General features: G+C 39.6%; 1 long non-coding RNA gene and 1 other non-coding gene across 2 annotated transcripts in view; both read right to left on the bottom strand.

The window, feature by feature from the left end:
- Positions 1–23,607, bottom strand: part of LOC122452798 — a 44,746-nt gene that overhangs the window by 17,906 nt on the left and 3,233 nt on the right. The gene's annotated exons all lie outside the window — the stretch shown is intronic.
- TRNAR-CCU lies at positions 5,350–5,422 on the bottom strand. The gene has a single exon. It is a non-coding gene; the product is annotated as a tRNA-Arg (tRNA).

The following is a 23,607-nucleotide window of genomic DNA, read 5'->3' as shown; positions in this document are numbered from 1 at the left end:
TGGTGCTCTCAGAGAGCACGGAAGCTCCGTGTCCTTTTCCATACCTTGCCTATGCATCTCTTTCACCTGACATTCCTTAGTTATATCCTTTTATAATAAACTGATAATCTAGTAAGTGCAATGTTTCTGTTGAGTTCTGTGAGCTTTTCTAGCAAATTAATTGAACCCAAGGAAAGGGTTTTTGGAAATTCTGATTTATAGCTGATGAGTGAGAAGCACGAGTGACAAATTGGACTTGTGATTGGCATCTGAAGTTTGGATCTGGGGCAGTCTTGTAGGACCAAGTCCTAAACTTGTGGAATCTGGGGCTATGTCCAAGCAGATAGTGTCAGAACTGAGTTGTATTGTAGGAAGCACAGTGTCACAGAATTGCATGGTATGGGGAAAAAAGTGAACACATTGGGGTTGGGTACAGAATCAAAGTAAGGAAGGTAGAGGAACTCTGAGATGTAGAGGAGAATCAGGAGATAAGGACCTCCTAGGAGAAGATGGTGAGCACTAACAGGTGATGAGGAGAGGTGAAGGGACAAAAGAGTTCAACATGTGTTTGTATATTGATAAAGAAGTAGAGCTTTCTTTCCAGATGCTTCATTAACTTACTGTGATTTGACCAAGTTAACACTAGTGGAAAGCAGAGAGTGAAAGGGTTAATACTTTCTCCTGAGACTTTAGAGAGGTAGAGTTTCCCTGGTGGCTCAGACACTAAAGAATCTGCCTGCAATGCAGAAGACTCAGGTTCGATCCCTGGGTCAGGAAGATCTCCTGGAGTAGAAAATGGCTACCCACTCCAGTATTCTTGCCGGGGAAATCCCATGGACAGAGGAACCTGGTGGGCTACAGTCCATGAGGTTGTAAGAGTCAAACATGACTGAGTGAAACTAACATTCCCTTTATAGGCTTTCCTGGTATTTCAGATGGTAAAGAATCTGCCTGCCATGTAGGAGGCCTAGGTTTGATCCCTAGGTTGGGAAGATCCCCTGGAGAAGGAAATGGCAACCCACTCCAGTATTCTTGCCTAGAGAATCCCATGGACAAAGAAGCCTTGTGGGCTACGGTTACACAGAGTCGGACAGAACTGAAGTGACTTAGCATGCACAGAGGAGAATTGTGTCAATTCCTTGAGTGTTTGAGAAATACTTCAACTCCTGGCCAAGGACATGGGTCAGTGATGGGTGCCTGTTGTTGAGAATGATGCCCTTGGAGACTTCACCACAGAGGAAAAACTGGCTTGTTTAAATCTGTTCTCAGATAATAAAATACAGGCAAAGACAACCTGCAGAAATACTGCACCGTGATCAGAACATGTACTAGTTCACACCTGCTAGTTTCAGATACCCCTTATATATTCAAGTTAGCAGAAATGAAGTAAAAACAAAACTTGTCTTTCAGTCCTCCCCATGCATTTAAAAAATTGTTTCACCCTTGGTTCCTGCTGGGCAACAGCCCAGCAGTCCCAGTGGTGTATATTCAGTGGCAGGTAAGGTGACCACTTGTCTCAGGATCGGCCACCCCTCCCATTCTCTAAGTTCTAGGTGTACTTGGGGAGAGATGCAGCCCTGGCACTCCAACCTCTCACCTGATTTGAAGGGTCAAAGCATTTCAGAAATCAGGTCTCAGTGTTAAAACCCTCAAGTGAACTCTGATGGGCTTTATTGGCAGTCACTTCCCTGGAATGCTGATGAGGAGCAACCAGCTGGCCCACCCATGGTTAAAAAAAAACAAAAAGAACTTCTAAAAACGCACGAGCAGAACTATTTTGAATTATGAATAAGGAGATTAAGGAAACATTAGTTTTTGCTATATTTAAAGTATTTTACAAAGGAGAAGTTCCAAGGAGGAGCTGTGCCAAAGGGTACGCACAAAATTCAGAATCTCTTACTGTAAAATCCAGGCGCTCTCCTGGCATTTACAGAGACCTAGATAACAAATGTGTCCTCCTTGTTTCCTGTAATTGTTATAAAGAAAACAATCCCAGCATCAGTGGAATCTTCCTCAACGACCTCTGAAGTGTCATTTGTCAGTTGAGAGTAAGGCACATGCTTGAAGAAGTTTCAAGTAATTCTCATTTGCACTGGAGTACTTTAATCTTTAGTAAATCTGGGGATTGACCCTAGGTAAAGACAGGACTGGGCAGACTGAGCTTCCAGCTGACATAGCAACTTACCAGTCATGTGAGTGAGCCACCTCAGAGATGGGTCCTCAGGCCCAGGAGGGTCATCCCAGCCAACAGCTGACACATCTCTAGCAGAGATGACAGATTCCCACTGAGCCCTGCCCAAGTTGCAAATTCTGAGCACATTAAATGATTATTGTTTGGTTAAGTTATAAAGTTTTGGGGTGGTTTTTATACAGCAATAGGCAGTCGGGCAGGATGCCACACTCCTGGTTTACTTCCTGCCTCATTGTCACTTCTTCTTGGTCTCCTTTGATGATTCCTCCTCTCTCTGTCATTGTTTTCAGCTTTTATTATGGAAATTTTCACTCATACACAAAATGGTGAAGTATAATGAACCTCCATGTGCCCATTTTGCAGCTTCATAGTTACCTACTCAGATCCAATTTTATTTCATTGATGCTCCTACCCACTCCCCTCCATCCCAGCCCATTTATTATTAACCAGATTCTCAGACCATCTTTTTGATATCATATTCTCTTGGTAATCTCATGTTGACCCAAAGCTTTGAATTTCCTTCATAACTGAAGACTCAAATTTATTACCTACACTATATCGCTGTGGCTCAAAGCATGGCTTGTGATACTTCCATGCCTGAATTAAAATCATGGCTCATCCACAGACTGCCTTTGTGAGCTCAGTTACTTAATCTCTAATGCCTCAGTTACCCAGCCTGTGAAATAAGAGATGGAACTAAGCAGAACTCTGCAGGCCATCCTCCCTGCCCCCATAAGCACAAAAGCCCTTCCATGTCCCCTGCCTCCCCTGTTTTATTGAAAAGCTGAAGTCTTCCAGGCCTCTCTGAGTCACAAAAGTGCAGGCTCAAGCAGCTAATGATTAGGATAATAGAGTCTCAGACTCCGTGTTTGATGCGCGTGCCTGAGTTATTTTAGAGATATTTTAATTGCCACCAGAAGGAAAAAGTTAACTACATGTTGACCAGACTGTAGCTATGATAAAAGCTGCTACATCTTGAGCAGTACTGAATCTATGGCTAGCACAATTCCAAGAACTGGCCTTAGAGAATGAGATAAACCTATAGCTCATAACAATCTATATCTTTGTGGGCATCAGAATAATTGTAGCTTGTTCCACCCGTTTATGTAAATGGGCAACTACAACTGTCAGCAAAGAGATGCCACAAACCCACGTTGACATCTTCCACTCTAAGAATACAATGCCCTATATCAGCATGAAGTTACAGAAGATGAACCTTCGCCCATGATCCCGTAGAAATGGAATGGGGATCTGTGAGTAGCTTTGGGCAGGAAAGATGCTCTACTCATCTCTGGCCCTAGCACACCTTTCAGATCTTTCATTCGTGCATTACCTTGCCTAACCTGTTGGTTCTTTCTATAGATCAAAGAAGTAGAAATAAAGAATAAGTAATTTATAGATGACCAGATCTCCTCCCTAGCTTCAACTTCAGTAATCTCTTGAACAAACTGTGTGAACAAGCTGACATCTAAGGAAAGATCATAAGAAGTCGACAAACCTGCATGCAGTGGAGGATGGCTATGACTCTGACCCCCTATCTCAATGATTAACTGAGACTACTTCCCTTTTACTCTTTAAAAAAAATTTCATGACTGAGAAGAATCTCTGGAGGTGGTTTTGGGGGGACAGTGAATCCAACCTTTTCCCCAGATTGCCAACCTTATGATTAAGAGCAACTTTCCTTTCTACCAACAACTAGTATTGATTTTTGAGTGGTGAGTAGCTGGATCTGAATTTGGTAACAGTGATGATATTTCCTACTACCTCTTGGGATTGTTGTGAGGTCTAAATGAGTTAGCAAATGTAAAATACTTGTAGCAGTATATACGCATATACACCTATTGGCTTTATTGTATTTACGCATGTACACCTATTGTGTCTCTAGGCCAGACCTCTTGCCTGAACTCCAAGCTTATACAACCAGTGGCTTACTTGGCATCCTCACTTTGATGTCAAATAGACATCTCAAATTTATTATTCTAAAATCAAATTCCTGATCTATCCCTCAAAACGTCATGTAACCCCTCCCTTAGTCTTCTTCATCTCAGTTAATGGCATCTCCATCCTTCCATTTCCCTGGAAAAGGAAATGGCAACCCACTCCAGTATTCTTACCTGGAGAATCCCATGGACAGAGCCTGGCGGGCTACAGTCCATGGGGTTGCAAAGGGTCAGACACAACTGGGTGACTGAGCATGCATGCATGAACCCTTCCATTTGCTTAGCCTCAGATGCCATGATGTCATCCTTTCATATCTTACATCTTTCTTACTTTCATATCTTACATCATATCCTGTGGGCTTTGCTTTCAAAATATATTCAGAGCCTTTCACTATTATTACTCTTGTAGAATCATCTCTCACCTGCCATATTGCAATAGCGTTCTCATTGGTCTCGCTGCTTCCACTCTTCCTTCCCTCACCCTCCCTCAATGATCTACTCTCAATACCACAATCAGAATGACCCTTTAAAAAATTTAAGTCAGATCATGTCACTCTTTTGCTCAAAAGTCTCCAGTGGCTTCGAATATGATTCAAAGTGAACACCAAAGTCCTTACAACCCTCTCTGATCCCATCTCTATCTATACGCATTCATTTTTCTGCAGCCTCACTGGCCTCCTTTCTGTTTCTTGAACCTTCCAGGAGGGCTCCCACCACAGGTCTTTGCAATTCAGCTGTCCCTCTTCTCAAAATTCTCTTTGCTTGGATCTTCACAGCTAACTCTCTCACTTTCTTCAGTATTGGTTTAAATGTTACCTTCTCATTTAATGAACATTCTTCTCAGTCAGTTTGAGTCCTGGCCAACCATCCTACTCCCACCTTTAACACTCTCAGTTGCTCTTACTCTGCTCTACATTTCTCTTTTCCTTGGTATATATCACCTTCTAACATACTTTACAATGTGCTCATTGTTTTGTTTATCATTTATGCTTTGTCTTCGCCTATGAAAATGTGCCCATCATGAGGCCATCTGAATCTGTTGTTCGCTGCTGAATCCCAACACCTAGGACAGTGTCTGCCACAAAGCAGACACCAGATGGATAAAACAAATAGGTAGGTTGGTAGATAGAAAAATAAATTTGTGTTTATTGATTCAGTTTTTAATATTTATCTATTTATGTGGCTGCACTGGGCTTTGGTTGTGGCTCATGGAATCTTCATTGTGGCTGTGGGATCTTGTTCCCTGACCAGGGATTGAATCTGGGCCCCCTGCATTAGGAGCACAGAGTCTTAACCTCTAGACCACCAGGGAAGTCCCTAGATCTGTGTTTTAGAAATATCACTCAGGAAGAGTTTAGATAGTTCGGAGGCAAGAAAGAAAGGAAACTCTTTAAGATCTGTTCAAGAATCCTTGCAAGAATGAGAAACTGAGCTAGAAAAGAGGCAAGAAGAGCAATAAGTATTTCTTGGTAGAACCAATAGAAATGGATGGCAGTCTGTTTTGCAGGCAGAGAGAGAGCAACAAGGTTAAGTGGTAACTTTCAGATACTTTTCCCTTTATCCTTTGTTGTTCTTGACTGAGACCTCCCTGTAATAAAAAACAGATTAACAAGAGAAAACCAGACAGAAACTTAATAACGTGTATACCTCATGTATACCTGGGAGATGGCCAGGAAAACTGAGTAAATCTCTCTGAAATGGCCCAAGTCACCACCTGATATATCATCACCAGCTGAAGACAAAAGAAAGCTGTTAGGGAGTGGGGAGGTCAGTTATGGGAAGTTATCAGGAAAAGTAAGATAAACAAGGGTAAGGTTGTTATACAGAATTAAGTGTCCTTCTCCATTGCTAAGAGTTTTCTTGTGACTAGAGTCACAAGTTTCTAGAGTCATCCTTCTCTTTCTGGTACAGAGAGGGAAGTACCCTGACAAGTAGAGGTTTCCCTTACAAAAGAGTAAATTCTACATGTTTAGAAATTCTTCTATGTACATTTTTTTTCTAAAAAATAATCAGGTTAAAATAATATTTAAGCCAAAGAGGAATATTTAGGGATGGCCTATTCTGCTACCCTTCAATTGTCACCTCTTTTTGTTTCTGCTACTTGTAGTGATAAACTAATAGCAGGACTTTGACAAATAGTTGTGACTGACTGATAGGCTGAAACATATTTTAAAAATGAAAAAAAGTGGAAATTCCCTGGTGGTCCAGTGGTTAAGACTCAGTGCTTTCACTGCCAAGGATCAATCCCTGGTTGGCCAAAATAAATAAAAATGAGAAAAGTTTAGCTAATCACCTCACCCCCCAATAGCTGTTAATTATACCTGTGACACACTGCTAGATAACCCTCACTTCTCAATCCACTTCTCGCTTCTTCCATAGTGATAGAGTTTTAGCTGGATACATGGTCACTTGGTTAGAAACTATATTTCCCAGGTACCCTTGTGGTTGGATGAGGTCGAGTCACTGAAGTTGGCCCAAGTGATGAGAGTGGAAGTGATGTATGCCATTTCTAGAACTTTGCTTTAGAACAGTAGGCCAGTGATCCCATTTGATCCAGTCCCTTGTCCCTTAAGTGAAACAGGACTTTTTCATGACTCAGATTTTGTTTCAGGAAGGGAGACCCCTTTCAGAGTCCAAGAGGGGGCTCTTGTCTAACACTTCAAAATGAATTGTCTGAGGAGACACATGCTGACAGAGCAAGAGACTTTACTGGGAAAGGGTGTCCAGGAATAGAGCAGCAGGGTAATGGAACCCAGGAGAACTGCTCTGCCACATGACTTGCAGTCTTGGGTTTTATGGTGATGAGGTTAGTTTCTGGATTGTCTCTGACCAATCATTCTGACTCAGTGTCCTTCTGTGGTGCAGACATTGCTCAGCCAGGATGAATTCCAGTGAGAAGGATTCTGGGAGGTTGGTAGGACATATGGACTGGTATCTTCTCTCTCTTTTGACCGTTCCTGAAGTCTTCCTATTGGGGGAGGCTTATTAGTTCCACCTTCCTTACCAGGACTTCCTGTTGTAAGATAGCTCATGCAACTGACCACCGTCTTGCCTGGCCAGGGTGAGTGGTTTCAGTGTTTCCTTTAACAACTTGACCATGCAGATAAGGTAAAATGCCCTATTCAGGTGGAAAAAAATCCCCTTCTTTCTTTCTAGGTTCTTTGGTTCTAGATTCTGCTTTAAAATTGAATTGATATAGGACAGATTAATAGAAAAACAAAGGTTTAGACATGTAACTGTCACATACTTCCTGTATACATGGGAGATGCCCAGGAAAACTGAGTAACTCAGTGAAACGGCTGAAGTCATTGCCTTAAAAAACACCTCTTCAGCTAAAGACCAAAGAAGATCTGGGGAGTGGGGAATCAATGGTTACCTGGACAAGCACAGTAAAAAAAGGTTGTTATGCAGATTTGTTACCTTTTCCATTGTTAAAAATTTCTTACTTAGAGTCATTCTTTTTGGTAAGAGTGGGAGACACTTTTACAAATGGAGATTTCCCTTGTGAATGTAATTTTTTTTTACAAAAGACTAACTTGTACTCAATTTTCAGAGCTTCTGTCACATCTCAAGTTTTTAAAAAAATAACCAGCTTGAAATAATGAATATGCCAAGGAAGCATATTTTGGGGTGGCAAATCTGCTCCCCTTCAGCCCTATAGGATGGTGGAGAAATAAGATAAAAGGAACCTGTAGCCAGAGATACTCTGCCAATTACTTGGGAGAGAAATAAATGTCCATCTTCTCTAAACTTCAGTGTTTTGGGATCAGCTTAGCCTTTATCCCGATTAATACAACAGGTAAACTCAGTAGATGTCTTTGTTCCTTTGTTCCCCCATATTCAAAGGAAAGATGGGTACATAGAATTGAGAAGTTCTTGAAACACTAATAAAATTATTCTTTTAATTCTGGTCCTTGTGTTGGTAAATGCTTGTTCTCTGAATGTGATAAAGAATTACAGAATCATAAAATGAAAGCAGGATTTGAATCAGGACACTCAAGGTAACTTAATACTTTGATAAATACTGTGGTATTCACAGTGGGTTAATAATTTGGCACAGCAACAGATAGGCTTAATTTTTTTCCCATTGTATCTAGTTCTTTTCTTCTAGTTTCAATTATTTTTTTCTTCTTAATCTTTTTAGACATTCTTTTTAAAATAGGCTATACCAGATTATTTTACTATCTCAACTATTTGGGTGTGCTAATCCTCCAAAACTCTTTTGTCTGCTCACTCTTTCCCAAGGTAGATTATTTCTGTATATGCTTTGTGAGCTCATCTTCAGCTGCAGTGGTTTTTTCTATAAAGTCTTGCTTGCCCTAGAGGATGGTTTTGATTTTTTTTTTTGACACGTGCCAGTCTGGGACCGGTTTTTATGTTCATTTTCTCAATGTAAATGAGAACTTCTAAACTGGACATGGCACAAATCTGTGTTTTTTATTTTTCACCCAAATATTCTGGGAATAGAAACCCTCTTTTGTGTTCTTTGTCACTTCTCTGATGCTGAAAAACAGACATTTTTAGACCCTTTCACTTTGGACATTAAACTTTGTGAGTACCAGCTTTAGTTCAGAATTTCAGTTCTAACTTTCTGTCTCATATGAGCCCAAGGCCATATCTCCTGACACCTATCACAGCTAATATCCTAGCACTTAATGGACTGAGGTCTCTAGTTTTTAGTCCAGTCCCTTCTCTGGGCCACTGTTACTACTTCAACTTTATGTTTCTTTTTTATTTCTGATACTTGGGGTATCCTTTCTTTGAATCTCAGCTATGTTAAAAACATTGTTTGTTATATTATGTCAGTCATTTTTAGTCTGTAAGATGAAGGGGTTCTGTGTTGGCTTTGTTGGCCACATGCTGGCATGAGATGCCTTTAAGTACTTTTTAATATTTAGTTAGCAGAAAGACAGGTCTTTTTGTTTGTCTTTTTGTTCTTTGGTTTATCCCCGGCACCACGAACAGAACACAGCCTATAGAGATCATTCAGTGTATTTGTATTGAGTGAATGAATGAATGCTGGGTGGTGGGACTCAGCCTCTCCTGGACTTTCTAGTTCTGGATTCAAATATGCAAACCTCACCCTACAAAACAAGTCTGCTAGTCATCCCAATCTCACCTCATTAGAACACAGTTGAGGGCTTGTCTCTCATGACTTTGTCATAGCCCATGTCAATCTCTTTCTCTCACCTCCAGCAGCATTTAAGGCATTGCTTTCAGACACATTCAGTATATTCCCCAAGAGGAGGCCTGGTAAATATAATTTTCAATAACCTGGGGTTATATTTGCAGTGGAATTTGAGCTCCCGATCATGTTATAGTTCCTGGTTAAGGCTGTAGTTCTGGGCCTTACCTGGCTGGCCTGACCTGGCTTGTTCATCTCAGAATGGAAGAGGTCAAAGTCTTTCTATACCTTTGTTCATACACAGCTTTTGGAAAGGAAGTTTAACTTGTGGTCAACAGAATTAGTACTTTCCATGTGATTGTGAGAGCCGAGTCAAAAGATTTTTCACTAGGCAATTAGTGGCTCTCTGGAAACCTTGAAAAATGGGTTGGACTGGTCCTTAAGACTTTCTGCAACTTGAGAGTATTGCAACTACCCAGGTACTGAAGGGGTCAGAGTTCTCTTACTGCCATGTATATGAGGGTCTTTCACCTCTAATGAGCCCAAGTACTAGGTAAAATATTAAGCCAACAAGAAGGGCATATTTTACTGTGTTTTACATTTTATAGAGCTCTGTGTACCATTAACAGTGAGGCAGTCTTAGCTTTATATTGACTCTGCCACTTACTAACTTTATGCCTTTGGCAAGTCACTTGACCTCTTGGAATGTCAGTTTTTTCATCACAAAGAAACAATACTCATTTTATGAGGGTAGTTATGAAGATTAAATAATGTAATAGTAGTGAAATACTTAGCACAGAACCTTGGACTAATAGACACCCACTACATTCTAGGTATCTTTATTCCTATTTCCTTTCCTATCCAGGCTCAGTACTTGGACAAAGGGATAGGCTACCCACTCCCTTCTCCAGCATATCTTCCTGACCCAGGATTCGAACCAGGGTCTCCTGCATTGCAGGTGGATTCTTTACCAACTGAGCTATCAGGGAAGCCCCAATATGGCATAGAACTTCTATTTATTTATTTATTTGTCTGCGCCTTCGTTGTGGGATTTTTGATCTTCATTGCCGCATGTGGGATCTTTAGTTGTGGCATGCAAACTCTTAGTTGCAGCATGGGTGATCTAGTTCCTCCCTGGATTTTGAGCTTGGAGTCTTGGCCCCTGGACCAGCCAGGGAAGTCCCACAGAGAACTTCTTTTTAAACCTGGGAACCTCACTTCTCAAGAACCATGGACTTGAACCAGAAAGTTGTCTGTACACTAAAGTATTATTAATCAAATCCTATTTAAAATGTACAGAGGAGGTTTTTCAGTCTCCATTCCCTAAAAGTCACTGTGGATTAGGGTTAGGGGTTAGTGTTAGGGTTTAACTTGACTAGATCCAGAGGAAATGTACTATGATAACATGCAGATGCATCACTATTCCGTGGAAATATTGTCAGACTTCAGATTAAGGAGGGGTTAAGGAGAAAGGCATGATAGTTCCTGTTGAGAGTGATGGGAATGCTGATCCACTGGTTGAGGAGGAAGAGTAAGAGTAAGAGGAGTTTATGGGGCAGGGTGCAAGTTAAGGGGAAGAAACTCAACTGAGAACCTACTGGAGAAACATTAAAAACAGACAGGGGAAAAAAACAGTTATAGAGAAAGACAAGACAAAGTACTTAGGATAATAGCTGTCATTTCGAAAACTCCCTTTGGTTAAGCACCTGTTATGTAACAGGCCTAGGCCTAGATGCTTTATTAACACTTAACTTATCCTATTATTCTCCAATCAACTAGGTATTATTATGCCCAATATTGATGGGAAAATGGGAGCTTTGGAATATTACACTGACTTGGCTACTGAGTTGTGGAGTCAGAACTGGGATTCGGACACCAGTACCCATTTTCTTTCCATGAGGTATAAGTGCCCAGGACCACAAGAGACTCTTGCCATAAGGTCTCCAAATGCTGGTGAAAGGTTTTTACCTAAAACTGAGAAAAGAAGAATTAAAGTTGTGGAGAAATAACAATGGGTACCCTTCCTCAAACAGTATGCAAAGTTTGGTAGCCGACTTGCATCATGCTCTTGGGTATGATCTTAAATGTGGAGCTTGGCAGAAAGAGGAGGCTGGGAATAGTTCACTCACTGAAAGAGAAATAAAACACTTCTCTTTGATCCCTCTGAATGTTGGCAGAAGAAAATTATCCAAAGCACACAGTAGCAGGAACCAACCTGGGAGCTGTCATTTTACCACAGGGGTTTGCTATAAAGGAATCCTGTGGTGAATCTTGAAGAAAGTGTAAATAACATCCTTTCTCCAATTTATCTTTTTTATAAATCTGACTGTTTATGTCTTAGATTCTTTGAGAGTAAATTGAAACCATAAAGAAAAATTTAAAAATATTTACCAAATGTCTTGTTTATTTTGAACAATATTCAACATCATGAAATTATAGTGTTGAGAAGATCTCTGGATACCTCCTCAACATTCGTCATGATGACTTGATTTGTAACTGAAAATAAAGTGTTAATTGAAAAACAGTTTTTTGGCACATCATTTTTATTTTTAAAACTTAAAGTAAATTGGCAATCTGAATTTAGCAGTTTTTACCCTAGTAGGCCAGGAAACAATGTGATATATATTTAATCATAAAGAATGCCACCCAGTGGTAACTGTGGTACTGGGATTATGATTATGTTTTAATTCATTTTGTGCTGAAGGGCATGACCATTTACAGAGCCGTCCTATAAAACATGCCATGTACTAGTCACCTCATGTTATCAGCATCCTCCTGGAGGAATAGTGGATTTTCTTCCAGTTCACGCTGTGCAATCTCTTCGTCATGTGTGTGAACTTTGCAGGATGTCAAGTGCCCCATTAAAAATGAATGGAGCATGTGAGGGGCTTCTGCAAACCCTCTAATGATCTTCCCCTTTGAACAGACAGCATTTTATTGTGTAAATTACAAAACAGCACAGAGCCTGGCATAAAGAAATGGGGAAACTGGCATTAAACCAAGAAAAAACCTGGACCTCAGTCTAAGAACTCAGGAAACATTCAAATGTCATGACAGAATTGTTCCTTTGAGTTGCATAGGAATACAGACGGACTAGGAAATCCTTTATAATGTGGAGTTGGGTACAAGGTCTTACTCTCAGGTAGAACCCAAGTGAACATCATTGTTCTCACTGTTGGGCCTTGTTCTCTGTCTTCTCAATAGTATTATGATCCCCTTCCCCATACCTTCCCCCCTCCAGTCAGTCACAGTGTGGGAAAACCACCCCCTTCAGCAGTATCTCTTATCCGCTGTATTATTGATATCCCTAATACTTGATGTTGCTGTGTTTGTTTCTTTTCAGCTGAGCTTTCATAGTGTTCTCAGAAGTAGAGACTCAGTGTTAGAGGGTTCCCTAGAGAGCTTAAACCTCTTTTCTTTTTTTCCCCAACTTTATTGGTGTACAATTGACAAATAAAATTATAAGATTTTTTTAATTAAAAAATTAAAAAAATATTAATCTATTCATTTGACTGTGCCAGGACTTAGTTGTGGCATGCCAGATATTTATCTATGACTTGTGGGATCTAGTTCCGTGACCAGGGATTGAACCCAGGACTCCAGCATTAGGAGCACAGTCTTAGCCACTGGACCACCAGGAAAGTCCCTATAGAATGTTTAAAGTATACATCATGATGATTTGATAAACATAGATGTTGTGAAGGGATTCCCACCATGAAGTTAGTTAGCACATCCATCACCTCACATATTCATCTTTTTTCTGTGTGTGTGTGAGAACATTGAATCGGATATCGATTATATAATACAGTATATTAGGAACTTTAGCTACCATGTTTTATACTAGATCCTCAGACCTTATTCATCTTATACCTGAAAGTTTATACCCTTTTTCCAACTTCTCCCTATTTCAAACACCCTCACCCCGAGCCACTTTTCTGGCAACCACTTTTATACGATTTGTTTCTATGAGTTTGACTTTTTTTCCCTTGATGCCACATGGAAAAAAAAGTGATAACCATGTAGTGTTTGTCTTTTTCTGACTTATTTCACTTAGTATAATGTCCTCAAAGTCCATTCATGTTGTCACAAAGGGCAGTTTTTATTTTTTCTCAAATTTGAATAATATTCCATTGTCTATGTACCGTATCTTCTTTATGCACTTATCCATTGATGGACACTCAGGTTGTTTCCATGTCTTGACTATTACGAATAATGCTGCAGTGAACATAGGGGTGATATGTCTTTTTGAATTAGTGTTTTTATTTTCCTTGACTATGTATCCAGAAGTAGGATTGGTGTATCATGTGGTAGTTCTACTTTTTAAAAAAAATTATTTAATTTAATTAATTTATTTGGCTGCACCATGTCTTAGTTGTGGCAACGGGATCTTCTATCTTCATTGTGGCTTGCAGGATCTTCACCTGTGGCATGCAGATTATTAGTTCTGGCATGTGGGATCTAGTTCCCTGACCAGGGATCTAATCCAGGCCCCCTGCATTGGGAGCATGAAGTCTTAGCTACTGGACCACCAGGGAAGTCCATCTATTTGTTGTTGTTGTTGTTGAGGCAAGGAATACAAGTTTATTTGGAAAGCCAACTGGTCGGGAAGGTGGCAGACTAGGGTGTCAAAGTCAGTCAGTTCAGTCAGTTCAGTCACTCAGTCGTGTCCGACTCTTTGCGACCCCTTGAATCGCAGCATGCCAGACCTCCCTGTCCATCACAAACTCCTGGAGTTTACTCAGACTCATGCCCATCGAGTCGGTGATGCCATCCAGCCATCTCATCCTCTGTCATCCCCTTCTTCTCCTGCCCCCAATCCCTCCCAGCATCACGGTCTTTTCCAATCAGTCAACTCTTCGCATGAGGTGGCCAAAGTATTGGAGTTTCAGCTTCAGCATCAGTCCTTCCAGTGAACACCTAGCACTTATCTCCTTTAGGATGGGCTGGTTGGATCTCCTTGCAGTCCAAGGGACTCTCAAGAGTCTTCTCCAACACCACAGTTCAAAAGCATCAATTCTTCGGCACTCAGCTTTCTTCACAGTCCAACTCTCACATCCATACATGACCACTGGAAAAACTATAGCCTTGACTAGATGGACTTTTGTTGGCAAAGTAATGTCTCTGCTTTTTAATATGCTATCTAGGTTGGTCATAACTTTCCTTCCAAGGAGTAAGCATCTTTTAATTTCATGGCTGCAATCACCATCTGCAGTGATTCTGGAGTCCAGAAAAATAAAGTCTGACACTGTTTCCACTGTCTCCCCATCTATTTCCCATGAGGTGATGGGACCAGATGCCATGATCTTAGTTTTCTGAATGGTGTCAAAGTAACCATCTTCAAGTCCATCTATTTTTAATTTTTAGAGAAACTCTCATGCTGTTTTCCACAGTGGCTGTACCCACTTACATTCCCACCAACAGTGCATTGGGTTCCCTTACTGTACATCTCTTGTTGTTTCTTAACTTTTAAGAATAGCTATTCTAACAGATTTGAAGTGATATCCCACATTGTAGTTTTGATTTGCATTACCCTGATAATTAGTGATATTGAGTACTTTTCCTGTACTTTGTCATTTTTATGTCTCCTGTGGAAAAATGTCTATTCAGGTCCTCTACTCATTTTATTTATTTATTTTTTGCTATTGGATTATATGAGTTCTTTATATATTTTGGATATTAACCCCTTATCAGATAAGTGGTTTGCAAATATTTTCTCCCTTTTGGTAGGTTGCCTTTTTGTTTTGTTGATTTTCTTTGCTGTGTAGAAGCTTTTTAGTTTGATGCTGTCCTTGTTACTTATTTTTGCTTTTGTTGCCTTTACTTTTTGTGTCAAATCCACAAAATAATTGCCAAGATCCACGTGAGAGAGTTAAAACCCCTTTCAATAGCCTTCATCCAGTTGCCTGTGCTGACAGCAGCCTTAACCTACACCTGAGTGAATTTGTCTTCATGGCATTTTCTGGCTTTTCTGAGTCTGTGAAAGGGGTGGGACCATCTGTGATTAGCATAAAGAAAGCAGCATGATTTATGAAACATCTGATTCTTAGACAGTATCCCCAGGGTGGAGATAGCCTGGGGCTTATTGATTTTCATGACTTTCTGCTTATTTGGAAAAGGGTCTTTTTTGACATTATAATGGTTTCATAATTTCTATTTAAGGGTGTACATCTGGGTATATTATTGTTGTTGTTTTCATTTTAGATAGCAAGTAATATGAGTGAACAACATGGCTTTCATGCCATAAAATTGTTAGTTTATTAAAACTGTCATCTGGCACTTAGATTTGAATTATTTATATTTTTTTTTCATAAAGTGCTGACAGTGATAACAGGACCAGAACCATAGTCTGGTTTAGGAAGTTGATTGACTCCTTAGCTTTTCTTGCCCTTAGGGAAAGTTGCAGACAGCATTATCTTTATCATGACTTGTCACTTTATATTTACCGACTACTTACAGGTACATTACAACTACAGGAGTTAAAAAGAGAAGCAGTACACCTCTTTCCTTGTGCCTTTGGGTCAAAATGTGCCTAAATTCTGATAAAGGCTCACCTGTCAGAAGAGGCAGAATGTCAAGAGTCCATCCCAAGGAGTCATTTTATGGCTTCTTGATAGGATTAAGAATCCAATCCTAAAACTTCACAATATAACTGATTATACTTGGCCTACATAAGACTCAACTTGTATCTTGGCTTCTCATTAATCTCCTCTTCCTCCTTCAATCACTGGTACCTTCAAGTTATTTTTTTGGCTCTTTCCTTATTTGTCACATTTTAGCTTGACATCCTGGATACTCTATTCCTCTTCTGCTTCATCTACCCATTCAGGTGGATGAATCTGCTTCATTCAGGACCACTCACTATCTTCCTGGGCCACCAACTTTCTCCTGAGAGAAAGGACACAATTGACCCGCCAATCCTTCTCGTTCTCCATACTCTACACAGATTGTCACCCCAAACTTCACCAAAGCTATGTCCTTGGACACTGATTGGAATGAACAGCCTGCAACAAATAGGGAGATTTAGAAACAAATATAACTTTCCAGTGGAAGTTGAGGAATGATATTGTATCTGGGGCCCTTCTGTCTTTTTGTTTCCTTCATCATTGTGATCCAGAAATTTGCTTCTGCCAGCCCTGCTTCAGCCTGTTTCACAACTGCAAGGGAAAAAAGTCTGTGGAGAGGAGAGACCATTTCAACTAGGCGACATAGCCTGAGGATAGAAATAGAAGCGAAACCAAAGGTATGTTTGGTGAACTGGCTTGACTAGAGTTCATGTTTCAAGTTGGAGAGTTTCAAGTAGGAGGAAGATAAGCAAGATAAGACTATTAAAGACCATTATTAAATAACTTGGAACTTGATAGCTAGAAATCATTAGAGATATTTTTATGATATTACTGATTTTTAGATAATCATTTACTGAGTAAAGGGTGTAAAAATCTCTCCGTAATGATGGTAGAATGTTTTTTTCCCTTTTTCTCTCAATTATTGCTTTATTTAGAGACTGTGTTATTCATTGCCATGCAACTTGAGAACTATTATATCTTCCTTGTAAGTTGACTTTTATTATATAGTGATCTCTTACCTGGAATGATGAATTTTCCTTTAAATCTACTTTGTATGATATTTATACTGTAACATAAGTTTTTTCTTCCTTCTTTCCTTTTTTTCTTCCTTCCTTCCTTCCTTCTTTCCTTCTTTATTTCTTTTCCACAGAGTGAAATATTCTCTTTGGCTTTGGAACATCTTAGAGTTTTACCTCCTACTTTTCTGATCTATCCTCTCTGTGTCTTTCCTCTTTTCCCCTCCTCCTCCTGGTTACACAGAAAACCCAGGCCTTGTACATTTGTATACCTGGACATACATGCTAACTTGTGTTGCTAATTATTTTATCCTAAGAGAGTTTATCTTATGGTTTTAGCTGTGACCCTATCTTTGAAGCTAGATCTCGCATCTTCTCTCCAGTTTTGTGTTTCTGTCTCTCAGCCTACCTCTATTATCTTCCTCCCCAAAATGAACCTCTTCCCTATATCATCTACCCCATTATCTTTTTATCTTGGGCTTGGAGCCTTGGAATCATCTTCTTTTCTCCTTTATTCTCTATATTGTGCTGTCATAAATCCCTTGGTCCTGGAAGGAATGCTAACAGAATCTCAACAGTAAGTTCACAGGGGAGGAACAAAGCCAGAATCTGGGTGGATGGGTAACTAATAACTATAGTCTTACAGTTTATCTTCTGTAATTCTCTCTCTTATCCTCAATTTTTATTCCTTTGAAGCCCTGGATACAATAACTGTCCTGGAAAGTATTCCAGTCCAAGATTCCAAAATTCTTAATCAGAATCTTTTTGGTGAAAGTGACATTCAGTGAAAATCTCTAGCAACATTTCCCCTGATTGGAAAAGAATTGAGGATCAGACAAAGATTCTGGGAAGCCATGACTCCACAATGTGTAAAGCATGTGTTGATAGCTTATGAAAAGGGCTGGTGGGATGTGCCTGTCCCAGTGAGGATAACTTCTTCCTAATTAGACTGTTGTTTCCCAGTTCTCCCTGAACCCCATGATTAACTTTAAAAAAGAAAATAAGTTCTCCCTAGAAGATTTTCCTTTAATTTTCTCTTTTCTGTATGAGCAGCATGGATGAAAGAGTTCTGTGATTGAGATGAGATTCTCATCTAACTATTGGGCCATGGCAGCAGGTATTGAGCATCACTATTAGTTGCCATATAAGGAACCTAGTGGGGTTTGCAGTTTTAAATGTTATTGTTTTTCTCTATAGTAATATCCCTCTAATTCCCTTGGTTATCCTTTTCCAGTGATATAAAATGCTCTGACTTGTGTGAGAAGTCTCTAACCTTTAGAAACCCTCACTCAGCTTTCTTTTACTGGAGAATTGATTTTCATTCTGAGAAAATGCTCCTTCCTTTTACTGAATAGTGAACTGAGAGTCCTTAAGTAGAATGAAGGGAGATGGGAGTGGGCAGGTCAAATTTGCCATTCTGTCCTCCAGATGAATGAGGAATCTAGTTCTCTGGAATCTAGAGTTTCAGGGGTCTGCTGGAAAGGGAAAAGGCATTCCTTGGTTATTGTAACCTATTTAAACATTCTGTGGAAATTTCAGTCACTTGAGATTTTTCTAAGAAAAGAAAAAGAAAGTCTAAATATAATCCTAAAAGGCAGTTAACCTGACAACAAAGCACACCCAGTTGCAGAGGTTATTTCTCTGTAAATTGGTGAAATAGACAAAAATCTCCCCTGGTATTACTGGCTGTAGCTACTGCTATACTTTATTTCATGCTCTCTCTTCCTGGCAGCATCACTGGTCTTTTCCATCTGGGCTTCCCCAAACCTTATGCCTGGGGGCACACACATGCTCCTCCTCTTATCTGGAAAGCTCTGCTCCCTTCTCCCCAAGCTGTCTTCCCACCTGCCCTCAAAAAGCAGCTTGACGACACTTCACAGAGATAGCCTGAATGCTAGCTCTTCCATTTTGCCCTTGGTTCTTCCTCCCAACCTCTCAACTTTTAAAACCTGTTAGCAGTGTATCAGATCCATTGTGCTCTAATGGGGGACAGCAGGGGATGCTGGGCCAGGCTCTTTGACCAGTAACGGGGAGGGATTTCTCCTGATCTGCCCACACTCTGTCATCCAGTCGACCAGCAGAGGCTGGTGGTGAAGGCCAATCGTGGAACAACATGAGGCTCACCCCAGCTGAGCTGCACAGATGCAGCCTGCAGCAAGCAGTGTCGTACTTTCCTGTCCTTCATCTTTATGAATGTTTGACTTCATCTTTTCTCCCTGGTGGCAGGTGTTTCTATAGACTTTGTGCTTGCGTATATTAAAGAATGTTGCTTTGTTGAAAGAGGATAATAAGCAGCTAACATTATTGAAAACTTATAATCTTGTAGGCATTCTTATAAGCATTATTTAATGTGTATTAAATTCATTAACTTATTTAATCTTCCCAACAAATACTATGAGGTAGGTATTATTCCATTTTATAATTGGGTAAATTAAAGCCCAGAGAGATTCAGTTACTTTCCTAGGGCCACACAGCTCATAAATGCCAAAGCTCAAGCTCCTAACCCTGAGACTATGGTCACTCTAGACTTCAGAGTCATACAAGATATGCAGGGCTTAATAAACATTGACTGGACTTATGAGGAAGTTCAGTCATCTGATATCATCATTAAACTTGATTTGAAGAAGTGACTGAAAGTTTATAGAGCTTAGAAATTTAGCTCTAGATGAGACCTTAGGGTTCATGTCATCAGGGAACCTGAGGCCCTGGAGCAGTGAGATGAGTACTGTGTGCTTCATCTTGTTAGGTAGTTAGAATAGGGAAAAAGAGTCCAAAATGGTGGTGGCTAAAAGACCTGAAAGGGAAAGCCCGCGAAAATAGAACAAAGGAAGGTCCGAGAACCGGAGTGAGAACCTCAGGTAAAACCAACAACACTCCTGGCCGGCCCAATTTACATAAGACAGGCCCAGGGACAGAGAAACATATAAAAAGAGGAGCCAAAGCCCTCTTCTCTCCCTTTTTGCTCCCTCTCTCTCCCGTGCGATGGGGTGATCTTCTCTTCGCGTCTTTGGATCAACGTGCCCTCACACTTCGAAGATGGATTTTCCTGCTATTATCTAAATAAATAGAGCTGTAACACTGAGCTGTAACACTGATTTATTTAAGAGCTATAACACGGTCCGTTCGAGACCTGAGAGCTATAACACGGTCTGTCCTCCGAGAGCTGTGACCCGCCAGGGGGCTTTAATGTCCGTCACTCCAAATTTTTGTTGTGACGAGACAAAGAACTGAGGAGTATACACTCGCGTGACAATCTCATCTGACCCGGATCTTCCTGTCAAGGCTCCCAACAGGAGTGAACAGGGAGCGGTGCTTAGTTTGTGTGGTGTGTTCACAACATTCCAGGTGCCAGACAGAATTCCCAGGAAGTGGAAGTTTTGTCCCTTGAGGGTTTTATGTACTAGGACGTGGCTGTGGTTTTAGCATTTTAATTATTCAAATCATAAGAAGGTAAATATGTACAATATTTAAAACCTTTCTTATTTTATATAAAAGGGAAACTTTGGAAACTTAGATTTAGAGACTGACTTTTATTTAGAAATGTCATTGCATCTGACAAAGTTCACTATCTAAATCTGAAACTTTCAGAATTGTTTTAATAAAATTTGAAAAAGTAATTTGTCATACTGATCTATAAAAGTGTGAATTACTCTGGGGATTAGCAGGTGAGTTTCTGCAGTAATTAGGTGTGCCAGAAATAATTCCCTGCTTCCCTCCCCCTCTTCCTCCCTCCTTTTCTACATTTCCTTGCATTCGTCCTGGCCTCTCATGTCATTCTTCTGGGATTGTCTAATGTAATGAATTTCTCTTCCTCTACCCTGGAAAGTACCACTGTTTCCATTATCTCATGGAGCTATATGTGTGTGTGCATTTTGTTGATCTTGTAGTAGTTCAAAGAACTATAAAAACCTAAAATCAGGCTGGTAAAAAAAAAAAAAAAACCACCTAAAATCAGGAATGGCCACAGAAAGGGAATTTTAATGGAACAGTTTTTTTTTTCTTGACCTGAGGGTTAATCAGGATCCTTCTCTCCATAATTTTTCAACTTCTCCATTGCAACTTTTTTCCTAATCCATGAGTGCACTCTTTGGACTTTGATGAAATGTGAGGCTTTCTGGTGAAAAATGCAAATTGACCAGCAGTCATAAGCCCTGTGTTCAAGTCTCTGTTTTTCACTTGCCAGCTGGGGAAATGAGTCTTCACTAAGCCCTGTGTAAAATAGAGAGAGGAACATTTGCCCCACCTACCTCATCAGGGCTGCAGAGCATACCAAATTAGATAAAGAGAGTAGAAAAGTTTTGAACAAGTCTTAGGTTTTATTTTGAAGAAGGTGACAACTACTAGGTTTTGAGTGCCAGGAGCCAGGTGTTCTACATGCATTATTGTTATTTCTGCAACAAGCCTGAAATCTGTTTGCTTTTTTTTTATAGATGAGAAAAGTGAGGCTTGAGAGATAAAGTGAATTTCCCAAGATTACATCACAGTGGAAAATCACAGTGGAACCAATTTCTTCTATAACAAATTGTTTCCTTAATTAATGTAAGGCCTTTGTTCTGAGTTCCAGTTCTTGCAGATAAATAAACTATATATAAGTTTGGTCAGAAGTGTACTAACCGTAGGATGTACTGCTCTGCTTTGGGCCGTTTTAATTATAAGAAACCTTAGATTTCAGAGAGATTTTGGAGGAATCCAGGGACAGAAATTGAATTATAGTTGGGTTTAAAGGGAAGCTGTAATGGACCAAGGCCATTCTTGTCTCCCTCCTACTTCTTTCTCTGGCCTCACAAACAAAACATTCCTTTTTATGTTGCCTCCACCCTCTTCTCTATTGCCTGGCTCCCTTATAACTGCATGTATGTGGCCTATAATAAGGACTCCAGACCTCTTACATCATGGCACCTCTTGATATATCCAGTTAGCTTTTACCCCTACTGATAACTAAAAATTTCCCTAGAGTCTTTTAGTTCCGTTTCCTAAGGGGAGGAATTTAACTGGCCAGACTCATCTGTTTTACTCAGACTCCAGGTCATTGATTGCTGACAGGCCCATGAATTGGCTGCCTTTGTATTAGATGTCTTCCTTTGGTTATGTCCATTTAGGAAAAGTGGTAGGAAAAGTAGGAAAGGAGAGTTAATATGACAACTATATCACTTATATCTATTATAAGAAGGTATTTGTTTTTACAGTTCCTAATTTTTCCCAATCTTATTAAAATATAAAACTGACATATAATTTTAATATTTTACTGTTACATTTTAGCCTTTGCTCCTTTGTTCCAAAATACCCCTGCTTCTAACATATTCTCAATATTTGGATTCCAAGTGATTCAAACTTTAAGGTATGGACTCTAGGAAACACTGCAGCTTGTTTTCATCTTCTGAATCAGCATTACTTATGTTGGTTCTATAGTTACATCTATCATTCTTTATGTGTTTTTGAAGAAGATAGTAAAACATAGTACTTCAAAAGATCTTCTTTCTATTAATGGAAGCAATCATGTCCTCAAATTATTGCTGAATTATCTATAATTTAATGTAAAAGGTTATCAAAATAAGAAATGCAAGGATCTCTAAGCATTGTGAATGCATGGAAAGTGAAAAGAATGGTTCATTCTCTAGGAGGGTCTGCAGAATTTGGAACTGTGAACAGACCTTTAGATTTGCTTCCTTTTTCCCACACTTCCTGGTTTGTTTGGTTTTTTCCTCTTTGCTGTTGCTCTGCAAATGTATAATGTACACCTAAGCATAATGTGACTTTTTTTGGGTTAGATACAAATATCTATATATGTCAGTTTATATCAGTGATTCCAATCCTTTTAATCCTTTGACACATATAGAAAATTGTACAATTTGTACAGCACAGTAACATAAGATGGAATTGATTTGAAAATGTTCTATGTTGTTGTTTAGTCACTAAGTTGTGTCTGACTCTTTTGGACTTTAGCCCCCCAGGTTCCTCTGTCCATGGGATTTCCCTGGCAAGAATACTGGAGTGGGTTGCCATTTCCTTCTCCAGGGGATCTTCCTGATCGTGGGATCAAACCCAGGTCTCTTGCATTGACAGGTGGATTCTTTACCACTGAGCCACCAGGGAAGCCTGAAAATGTTTTGTAGGGTTTAGCAAAATATTTATTACACATTCTTCATTTTATATAATTATAGAAATATATAAAACATCAGATAAGACATTATTACATTTTATATGCCTAGTTAAAATGTTTTCACATTTTTATATGAGAAATGTTTTTTCATAAACATAAACTTTTTGTATCAGACTTTATATTAGAAATGACTATATACCATTCCTGACCAAGACTTATTAATAATGATCTCTTCTAATCTCTCCAAATTGTTGTTTTTAAAAAAAGCAATGAGAAACTTTGGCCAAATGACAAAAATTTACTTAAGACATTTAAAAAGCAATTCAGTTGAAATTACTTTGAAATCTTCTAAAGCTCTTTATTTCACTGACCAATGTAATGTTGAAATTTCTTATTCTAGCTCATGCTGCTGGGTTCTAGCTTGACTTTGCTCTCCCTCATTTACACCTGTTTTGCCTACTTTGTGGACCTCATATCCACTATTAGATACTAAAATTGAAGCTTTAAAGAGACTGCTTAGCCAGCCACCACAATTGTATAAGGTCAAACCTGTAACAAATCTATCATCTGTGTATATATGTATGTATCTCTCTATGATCTATCTAACAGTCAGTGTATCTATCCAGCTAGCTAGGTAGCTGATCTCCTAGTGGTTCTGCTTCAAGAATTGAACTGAGACTTTGGCAAAAGACA

This window comes from Cervus canadensis, chromosome 1, assembly GCF_019320065.1.
Source record: "Cervus canadensis isolate Bull #8, Minnesota chromosome 1, ASM1932006v1, whole genome shotgun sequence".
Classification (NCBI taxonomy): Eukaryota; Metazoa; Chordata; class Mammalia; order Artiodactyla; family Cervidae; genus Cervus; species Cervus canadensis.
The sequence above is the reverse complement of the archived record's forward strand: the minus strand, read 5'-3'. Positions and strand labels throughout refer to the sequence as shown.